This window comes from Cryptomeria japonica, chromosome 11, assembly GCF_030272615.1.
Source record: "Cryptomeria japonica chromosome 11, Sugi_1.0, whole genome shotgun sequence".
In the NCBI taxonomy this organism is placed as follows: Eukaryota; Viridiplantae; Streptophyta; class Pinopsida; order Cupressales; family Cupressaceae; genus Cryptomeria; species Cryptomeria japonica.
The window spans coordinates 50555936-50566510 of NC_081415.1; positions in this window are offsets into that span (position 1 = coordinate 50555936).

Here is a 10575-nt window from a genome sequence, read left to right on the forward strand (position 1 = left end):
AATGAATAGGCGAAATTAAGTAGACCTATTTATGTGAATTATAGGTTAAGGGTTTATGTATGAAGCAGAGCTAAAACCGGTATTGGATCTGGCATAGCAGATGCTAATTTGAAGCAGTACAAGACATTGGATTTGTATAATCCATTTTTGTAAGTCAATGTGACTTCCTTTGTAATTCAGCAATGAGCTCTAGGCACTTGGCCTTCCTGCATGTGCAGGCCCCTCTTGTAAAACAGTAATATTCCCTTATTGGCTAGTGTAGACATCTAAAATTGTCATGTCTAATTAAATAAATATTTTATTTATTTAATTATCTAAGCCTAATTCTTCTATTAATTAAGTAAATCTTTATTTATTTAATTAATTCATTTATCCTCTTCTAGCCTTATTTCTCATTTAAATAAATACATTTATTTATTTAAATTATCCTTTTCCTAAATTAAATAAATATTTTTATTTATTTAATTATCCTGCTTCTTCTATTTATTAAATAAATATTTATTTATTTAATTAATTCATTAGCTTTTTCTACCCATGACACATGTCATTCATCTCTTAATTCATACACTACCTACCCCTTTCATTATTTTATTATTTCCTTTACCTACCCTCTAATCCTAGCCGACCTCTTTTTTTACACCTCTCAATCTTAACCCTCCATTTCATATTGTGTCTTCTATTTAAGAAGATGCTTTCTTCATTATCAAACCCTAATGATCCTAATCATTTTATGCATTCTAATCACTCATGCTAATGATCTTTCATGCAACTTGCTACACTACGATCCTACTTGCAACCACATTCCGTTCTTTGTTGAGCTCTTGTGCATATAAAATCTGAGAGCAAATATATCAAGCAAGATCAATGGAGATAGGAAGAATGGAGATCAAAACCCTATTGGGCATGTGATGGTATAATCTTTGTGATTTCATTTGATTCGCATTGTCTTAGGTAATCTTCATATGTTATGGTGGATCTTTGTTGATTGTTAGGCTAGGGTTTAGTGGTTGGATTCATTTAGCCTTTCAATATTGTTATTATTGTTATCCATTTTCACCATAAACAACTAGTAAGTGAATATTGTGGGTCACAAATCCCACCGAGGTTTTTCCCACACCGGGTTTCCTCGTTAAACTACTATGTTATGGTGTGCTTTTCATGTGGTTATTGTTATTCTTGTTTACTGTATTATTTTTGGTTTACCGGTACACAGTATTGACATGCTTTACATGTTTTAATTCAAGTAAATTCATAGACCGGTTAGATACTGATTCACCCCCCCCCCCCTCTCAGTATCTTTGGGAATCCTAACAATTGGTATCAGAGCTCGGTCCTCTATTTTTAGAAGCCTAACAGCTTGAGGAAGGTCTTGACACCGATAGAGATGGAAAACTTGAAGAAACAATTGGAAACAGCTCTTTCAGACTATGATACAAAAAAATTGAAAAATATCAAACTTGAAGATGATCTAAAGGCTGCTCAGGATATCATTCAAGCGCTTCAAGAAAATCTTACCATTGCAAGAAATAAGAGAAGAGAACTTTGTGAAAAGATGCAGAATGAGAATGATGAAAAAGAAACTCTTAATGATCTGGTAAATAAACTAAGACAAGAAAGTAGTACTACAAAGAATGAGATGCAAGATATGACTATGAGATTTTACAAAGAAATTGAATATAGGAAGAAAAATGAAGAAGACTTGACTAGAAGACTAAAAGATGCTACAAATGAAAACACAAGACTTAGTCATGAAAATGATATGTTGAAGACAGATCTGATGCATACACAAAATGACACAAATGAGCTCATGAGACAGAAAGGAATCTTGGAAAGAGAATTGGCTACTGCAAATCAACACAAGGAGAAATTCAAGAAAAGTTCAGAAGAACTTGGTGACATGCGGATGAATCAGAAACCTAATGGTGATACAAATGGTCTTAGCTTTGAAGTTGGTGAAAGCTCTGGTACTGCAAACAATCATGATGATAGCAAACCGGTAAGACAACCTACGACTTACAAGTTTAATGGCAAATGCTTTAACTGTAACAAGTATGGTCATAGAGAAAATCAGTGTAGATCTAGAAATTATCAGAACACTAATACACCCACCAGTCAATGTTCTAAATGCAACAAAGTTGGTCATAATTCAGAAAATTGCAGAATGAATGTGAGATGTCATGTTTGTCGAAGATTTGGGCACTTATCTAATCAATGCAGAACACATACCGGCATAGGATATGGGAAAGCTATTCAAAAGAACAATGTGACTTGTTATGCCTGTAACAAGATTGGACATATTGCTAAATTTTGCAGAAGTAAGGCATCACCGGCAAATAACAAAGGTCCTAGTTTGAAAGGTAAAGAAAAGTTGAAGAGGTAAAGCAAGAATTTTCAAAACAATGGATTAGAAAGTCAGATCAGAATGTTGATGTGATTACTCCTCCACCGGCATAACAGAGTAACACTCCATCGACAGGAGACTCCTCATCTAACTGAAGAAAAATCCTTTGAGGGTTTAGCAACAAATGAAATACATGTTATCATTCCCTCGGTTGATGGTGAGAAGTTGAAATTACTTCTATACCGGCAGATGACTTAAGTTGTGACTTAACCGGCAAGCATTAAATGTGGTAGTTGGCGAAAATAACATTATAAAGCAAGTGTTTTGGCCCTTTTTTATTCACCGAGCATTCAAATCTTCAAGAGCGTGAAAATTCCCGAGCGAAGGTATTCCAAGCGAAGCAGTAAAGCAATCCATCAAAGCATTCATCCTTAAAGCAGATTGAGGTATTTATAGCTATGGCATCTTCATCCACTCCTGAATTTATTGCAAACCCTATTATTGTTGAAGTTGTTCAGCGACCTAGACCCGTTTTTCAGCTAGTTCCCGAAATTGCTAAGAAAGATGACAGCATAGGTGCATTCTCCCAAATCCCTAAAGGAGTAGTATATGTTGAAGACCCTAGAATGTATATACATTGTCATATTGATGAGCTAGGTGATGATGAAATTAAAAATATGTATGAGACTGTAATCTATGATGAATCCGGAAATGTCAAACCTAAACACAAGATAATAGAAACCCTAGGTTTCACAGAAATTCTTAGTATCCCGGATTTTCCCAAGGATATCATAAGGATTGTGCTAAGCATGGTACATGGTGAATGTTTCTAGTTAGACTATTCACAAGATCACAAAAGAAGCAGTAAAAGCAGTAACAGGGTTACCCTCCACCAGCAGCAGACCTGACAAAACTAAGGTGGTCTCAAATGACTTAGTGACAAACCTAACCGGTGCAACATTTGATAAAAGATCACTAAGGGTAAACGATGTAAAGGATACAAATATCATATTTATCAGTATGATCTTAGGTTACAAGGCTACACATGCAAATAGGTTAAACTCAATTTTTAGCCTATGTATTAAGAGTGCCTATGATATGGCAAATGATAATGCAAGGATAGACATATGTGAATGGCTTAAAGATGAGCTAATAGACAATCTAGGAAAGATCAAAAGGGAAAAGAAAGGAACATTCGGATTTGGAAACCTACTTGTTTTCTTAATGCTATACATAACCAAACAAGTACCCGGTATTGGTGCCAAAGATTTTGGATTTGATATACCAGTAGGAAAACAACTATCAGAATTGCTGAACAATATGGGAGAAAACAAGGAGAAAACCATAAATGAGCACTTTCAAGCCCTAAAGGCTCAAATGAAAACAAGAGTAAGGTTATCACAAGCTATTGTGGATAAGTACCGAAAGGAAATCTATTTTATAATAAAGAAAGATGAAATTTGGATGGAGGCAGTTATTCCTAGAACCATCTGGGTTACTGAAATGGGGTATGAAACCGATGACAACATAATAGAAACTTGTGCAAAAGCCCTCCTGGAAGCTCCTAAGGAACTTGAAGAAAAAGTATTTGGTAGTGCTAAAACTATAGAAAGCCAAATTCAATCAAGGAAAAGAGTTAAGAAGGTTGAGGCAACTGTTAGAAAAGGAACCCGACAGGCGAAAGCTATTAAGGAAGATGTGCTAAAACAAACCGATATAACTGAAAAATGAGTTGGAAGCACTTCAACCGGAAACTCACCTTTCACCGGTTGGAACTTCTTCAGAAAGTGACATACCTGTCGTATTTAGGAGAGTTGAAAGGAAAAGAAAACCTTCACCGACACCTTCTCCTACACCAAAGAGGACAAGACAGAAGCAACAGGCTGTGAGGCCCCCAGCAAAGAAATTAACTCCAAAGAAAAAGAAGATGACTCCTAAGAAAAAGACACAACAAACTATTGCTCCCATTGATAAACTTCTTAGTGAGATTACAGAGGATGGAAAGTTGAAGAAAATCAACAAATTATATGACACACTATCCGTTGATGACAAAGAGAAAGTACAGAACAATGTAATCTTACACTTAGATATTTTCAAGAAATTTTTTATGCAAGTTGTTGATGAAATACCAGCATATCTATATAATAGACTAGAAGCTAGAAGAGTAGCTATTGTTGAGCTAGATAAGTAAATAAAGATTGAAAAACTACTTGCAGTGCACCCTGTTAACTCACCTGATGAGATAGATCAATTAATCTCTGAGGCTAACCGGTCAGTATTCTCAACTGTTCACCGGCATGTAGCATTGATGGCAGGAAGAGTGAATAAGGTAAAAGAGGAAACAACAGATGCATGGGACATATTCCTGGTAGAAAAAGAGAAACAAGAAGAGTATTGTTGACGTGTATTTTGTACACTGCCTAACACAGAATAAAATACCCAAGGGTACCTTATCCTCTCTTGAATAAAGCCTCTGATTGCTGAAGATCTCGCGAAGAAGGATCAATTAGGATGACTCCAAGGTTCTGTAATGTAGGGTCTCTACGTGTGGATAAGCACCAGTGGTCGTTGTGAATGCTGTTTCATCAAGGGGCCTTACGTTTCCGTTCAGGAACAGTTTTTCCTAAAACTAACAAGTTCTCAAAAAGATCAAAAGGTAGGGTTTGCAAGAGATGAATCCTAATCTAATCCTAAGAATGACTCAATGTAGGCTAGACTTGGTAAGATCCGACCAGTTTTAGTATTACCAAGGAATTACAACTCTACTGAGATTGATGCGATCTTCTAAGGTGATTATTGATTTTCAAATCATCAAGAATCATAGACACTACCATGAAGGTACATGTCAATAGTTCAATAATGACTGAAGTTTTAAGTAATCCAAATATCTCCAGTTGACCACTCAAGGCGTCCTTACAATCAGTAAGAAGCTAGTGGTTTGGAACGTGAATCTCACCAAAGATCAAGCTCAACACTTAGTCCTTCAAATTTAAACACTACTTCGATCAAGAATGATTCAAGAAAGTAAGCGACCATGAAAGTAGCCACAAGAATTGCAATAAAACACCATAACTTCAATATTTTATTGATCTCAAAGCCAAAATAGACAACAATTGCTTGAAATTCTTTCTTCAAAACTCAATCTTGCTACAAAATAACTTTCTTCTGTCCAAAAGCTCTAATTCTATTCTGCTATTCTCTATCTATATTCTATTACAAAATGAAAATGAATGAGGGTATATATAGCATCCTCGATTACAATGAACGGCCCAGATCAAAAGAAGATCAACGGCTGAGATTTTGACACCTAAACCCTAATTAGGGTTTTATTACAAAAAGTTCCTCTTTTATTGAACAATATTAAATGCATAGCCAAATATTTAATTGGCACAAAAATCTAGGAAACATAGACCAATGATAATTAAGGTGCCACATCATCTATAACAACCTCTCTTCTAGAACCTTGTTCCCTTTCCAATGCTCCTTCTTAGCATATGCAGTGAATCTGGACACGATTCCTTCAATCTCAGCAATAGGAATCTCTGGAAGATTCCTCATTCGTTCCTCCAAGTGGATGACTTGATCAAAAGACTTGAGATGAGTTGCATCCCATCCAGGCTCGAGTTCTTTGATTTTCTCAATCAGGAGCATAGTGGCGAACATTTGATCTCTTTGCTCATTGGTGATAACATTCTCATCTTTGCAAAAGATGACCTTGACCTTCTCCTCCAACACTTGAAGATTCACATCTGTCTCATCTTCAATCCTCCTGCCAAGAATAGAACATAACACCTCAAACACCTTGTCCTGAATCGGATGGATGACCTCCTCAACTTGATTACATTTCGTACTAATGTCTTCGAAAAGAACTTCCTTCATCTGAAGTAGAGTTGACCACTGAAGTAAATTATGAGCTCCTCCATCCATTATTTTTTCTTGTGCTAAGATCTGTAGCGTCGTAAATTGTACGCACTTGCTAGGGTGGTACAATTTCACACCTAGTTTAGCACCCGCCTTGGCGCACTTTGCATTTTGCATTGCATTTCCCCTTTAGCACTTAATTAATTAAATTAATTAGGTCTAAGGTCCTATTTTATCATCTCCCATATCATAAAGTTGGGCCCTTTCATTAAAGTGTGCCCCTTTCATTTTATTCTTCCAATACATCATTTAATCAAAAACCTTAATTAGGTCCTATTTTGAACTTGGGGGCTTGATTTCGGGGGTCAAAACATCTCGAAATCACCTGTAACTTCGGGATTCTCTCTAAAATCATCATATCTGACGGCCCTGAAAATTTGGTGAAAAGTTGTCGGGACCATGGCGCCCGTGCAACATGGTCCCGGACATTTTTCCCGAAATTTTGGGAGCACGATCCAATCATAAAATAAAGCTTAACTCCAAGAAATTGGCGGGACATTCAATCTCTAGGTCGGCCAAAATACGAATTTACGACCTAGGGTTTCATACATAAAAGCTCTCTTTCCTCATTTGAAGGGATCCCATTTTTGGTTTCCAGGAACTTCACAGGCAGCGAAAGAGCATATCTTTGAAGACTTCAACAACATTCAACATCACTCTATCAAGCATCTATCAAATTCATTCATTCATCCATTTAGGGCTTGGAAGACATTGAAGAACAATAGGAGATTACCAACTGAAGATTGGCTTGTACTCCTCCCTTGAGGGTTGGGTATGATTTCATATTGTTTTCATGTCCTTACATAAGCTTTGATATATCATTTATTCATGCTTTAGATCACATTGCATCTTGATTTAGAGCATTTGCATCATCATTTACAAGCAATTAGGGTTTACTTTCTAGGTTGCTCTAGTTTGCTTTCTTGCATTTTGGACCTTGCACACACACTAGGTCTGCACACACAATACATTTTACAAAACAACTTGGCTATTCGTGGAGGTGGAAATCACCGAAGCGGGGGTTTGACTAAGGCAAAACCCTATATAGCCGCCCCTTCCCCTTTATAGATATTATTGCAGGTTTCGGGACTCAGACGACGCCGCAGGTTGCAGATCCGGAAGAAGCAGACTGAGACCGGCCTTCCCACCAAATTTCAGAACAAAAGACCAGGACAGGGGCGTGGGGCACCCTGGTCCTGCCAGGACAGGGGCGCTGGGCGCCCTGGTCCCTTCTGGGCGCCCTGGTCCCTTCTGGGCGCCCTGGTCCGACAGCATTTTCAGCATTTTTGACAGCTTTTTCCAAAGTGCAAAAACAGCAGTTTCCGGAGCAGTTTCAGGGGCAGAATCAGGACAGTGGCGCCCGCGCCCCCGTCCCGAACATTTTCAGTCAGATTTTAACTCCAGGTACGCATTTTCATTCTTGTCTTATCCTTGCGTTTACAGCTTTCCATCATTTAAGTTCAATTATGCAATCTTGTCATTAGTTCCTACTTGCATTTTGAGGTTAGGGATTGAACTTGCATCATTTTATCTTTCAATTTCAACAAGGGAATAGAAATCCTAATAGATATCCCGTGGCTCTCTCTTTCACAAAAAGAAGTAGCCAATTGTGCGATATCTCTAGGCTCTTTCGTATTCCGCAAATGTGTGATTGAAAGTGAGATTAGGGCATGCTTGCTTAGTTTCACTTTTTCTCCTACACAAGATCTTCCTTGGTGTTTGCCTGATTACTTGCAGAACAGGAATGATAACATCTCTAGTGTGGGCAAAGGCGGATACTGTTATCATTAGGTTATGAATGATCTCAAGGACCTGGATAGCTCGATGGGTGGTCTGCATCATTCTTGTTGCGAATTCAATGGCAACGGTATGGGATTTGTCAATCCAAGAGCTCATAAGCTGGACCAAGCTCTTAACTCTTTCTGCCTCACCAACTGATTCAAGGGGAAGTGCTTGCACAGGAGATACTGTTGGATCCTGATGTCCCAAAGGCTGATTGAGATGGCTAAAGTAGCCTCTCCAAGCACCAACCTCTCGCTCAAGCTGTCTATTTTTTTCCATTTCTTCTCTAAGCTTGTCTTTAAGTGCTTCAAATGAATCAGTGGCCTCATCTAGTGTCTGCTCGGCTGTGAGTGGACCAAGCTCAAATGTTTCTACATCATACTCTGCTGAAAGGATTTCACCTTCATATTTGTCCACTACCGGTGTAGCTATCTGCAATTTCCTGGACCCTGCCTCATCTCTGATCATCTTGGACATCTTGGTGGCCTTCCTTCTCTCTGTCACTTCCTGAGAATTTCCAACAAGGCTTTCTAAATAAATTACATTATCTTCATCTTCGATCACAATCACCCTCGTTAGTCTCTCCTTTAACCAGTCTGGAATGGCGGACCTTGTCTCTCTAACTTGTATTTCTTTAGGCACGGATCCCTCTTCTCGAAGAGGAGATGTCACTTCATCATCATTTTTGTCTTCATGTAGCTCATTGACTTGGGGAGATTGACTTGATGAACGTTGAGGTGCTTGCCTTTCTTCATGCTTATCATTATGAACCATTGATTCCATAGATTCCTCAACTTCAAGTACCCTCTTCTCTTGTCCCTGACTTGTCCTTTTTTCATGTTGGGAAGATGTGCTAGATGAGTGACCTCGATGGGCCTCTTGCTTCTTCTTGGAGGGTTCCCTTTTCTCAGGTCTTTCTTTCCTCTTCGCGCTTCTAGGATGAGGATTGCCTTCACTTACGCATCTAAGGTGAGGATTGTCTTCATTTGTGCTCCTAGGATGAGGATTGCCTTCGCTTGTGCTTGCTCCTCCTTCCCCTGGCCTTTCCTCCAAAGTAAAAGTCATCGATGTGTTCTGTTCTCTCAACTTTTGATGTTGTATATCCACCCATCTGCGAGTACAAGACAAAATCAGAGCCATCAAAGTCCTCAAGTCTGTAATCTCAGGCTCGTTCCAATCTATCTTCACTGTTTTGTCCTCTCGGTCATAAGATGATTGGAGATGTCTACCACTGTCCTGGGCTTGATCGGCCACTTTGTAAACTTTGCATTTCCGGATGAGATCTAAAGGTAATCTGGAATGCATCTTTCTTTTCACCTCTAAATCACTTGAGAGATTCATCAAAAAGTCCTCTATCTGAAATTCGTGCTTGTACTTTCTACCAACTGTTTCTTCTACATATCCATAAGGATCAAAATTCTCTCTCAAGGCAAAGCATGAAAATGAATATAAGGCCAATTCCTTCTCTGCATCATCCATGGCTAGAGCATCAGGACATACCTCAACTGAATTCCCTAGTATGATAGGCACAGGAATTCCATTTCCATGCCTGTGTCTGAATGCCTTTGCATAAGCCGCCAACTACCTAGTCACCTCCAGTAACACTATTCTGTCTGTCGGATATCTTGGCAACATATATGGTGGTGAAGGACACCCATGAACTCTAATATATGTAAACTTCTGAAATTGGATAAACCAAGCACCATACCTCTTTACAAGCTCCTGTGCATCTTGAGATATCCAATTGTGAATCCCACCTTGCAATGTCCTGGTGATGTTCATCGTGAAGGTATCATTAACTAACTTGTAGTTACTTCCAGGTGGATGATGCAAATGAACATAAGATTCACAAACTCTGACTTCCCCCGGTCCTCTTCCGATCACTCCTCTGTGAGGTAGTCCTGCATATTCAAAACTCCTGATCAAGGCATATATGATGTATGAACTCATGTGGAAGGATTTGGTAGCCTTCAGTCTTCTCAACTGCACGTCCAAGCAATGGCTGATAATTCTAGCCCAATGAATTGTTCCTTTTCCTTGAACTATCACTTGGATGAAGTAGAACATCCACTTCTCAAAATAGAAGGCTTGAGGAGCCCCTGTAACTCGATTGAGTAAGGTTATCAAATCTCTGTACTCCTCCTGGAAGTCGATCCTATGTGGTGTGTTTGGAACCTTGCTCAGGCGAGGACGACTCTTGAGTAACCAATTCTTATTGATGATGCTTAAGCAAGTGTCTGGATCATCTTCGTACATGGATCTAGCTCCTTACAAGCTTTTGTAAATCATATCTTTATGCTCTGGTAGATGGAGAGCTTCACTGATAGCCTCCTCTGAAAGGTAAGCCAAAGTGTTTCCTTCCTTGGACACGATTGATCTGGATTGCGGGTCATAATGGCGGGCACACTCGATCATCAGCTCAGGACGCTGGACTGCTGGAGGAAGCCGGCCGCCTTGATAATGCCACTTTCAATTACTCTCCTTGCGACCGGTGATGGCTTTCCGATGTAAGGGACCTCTCGAAACTTCTT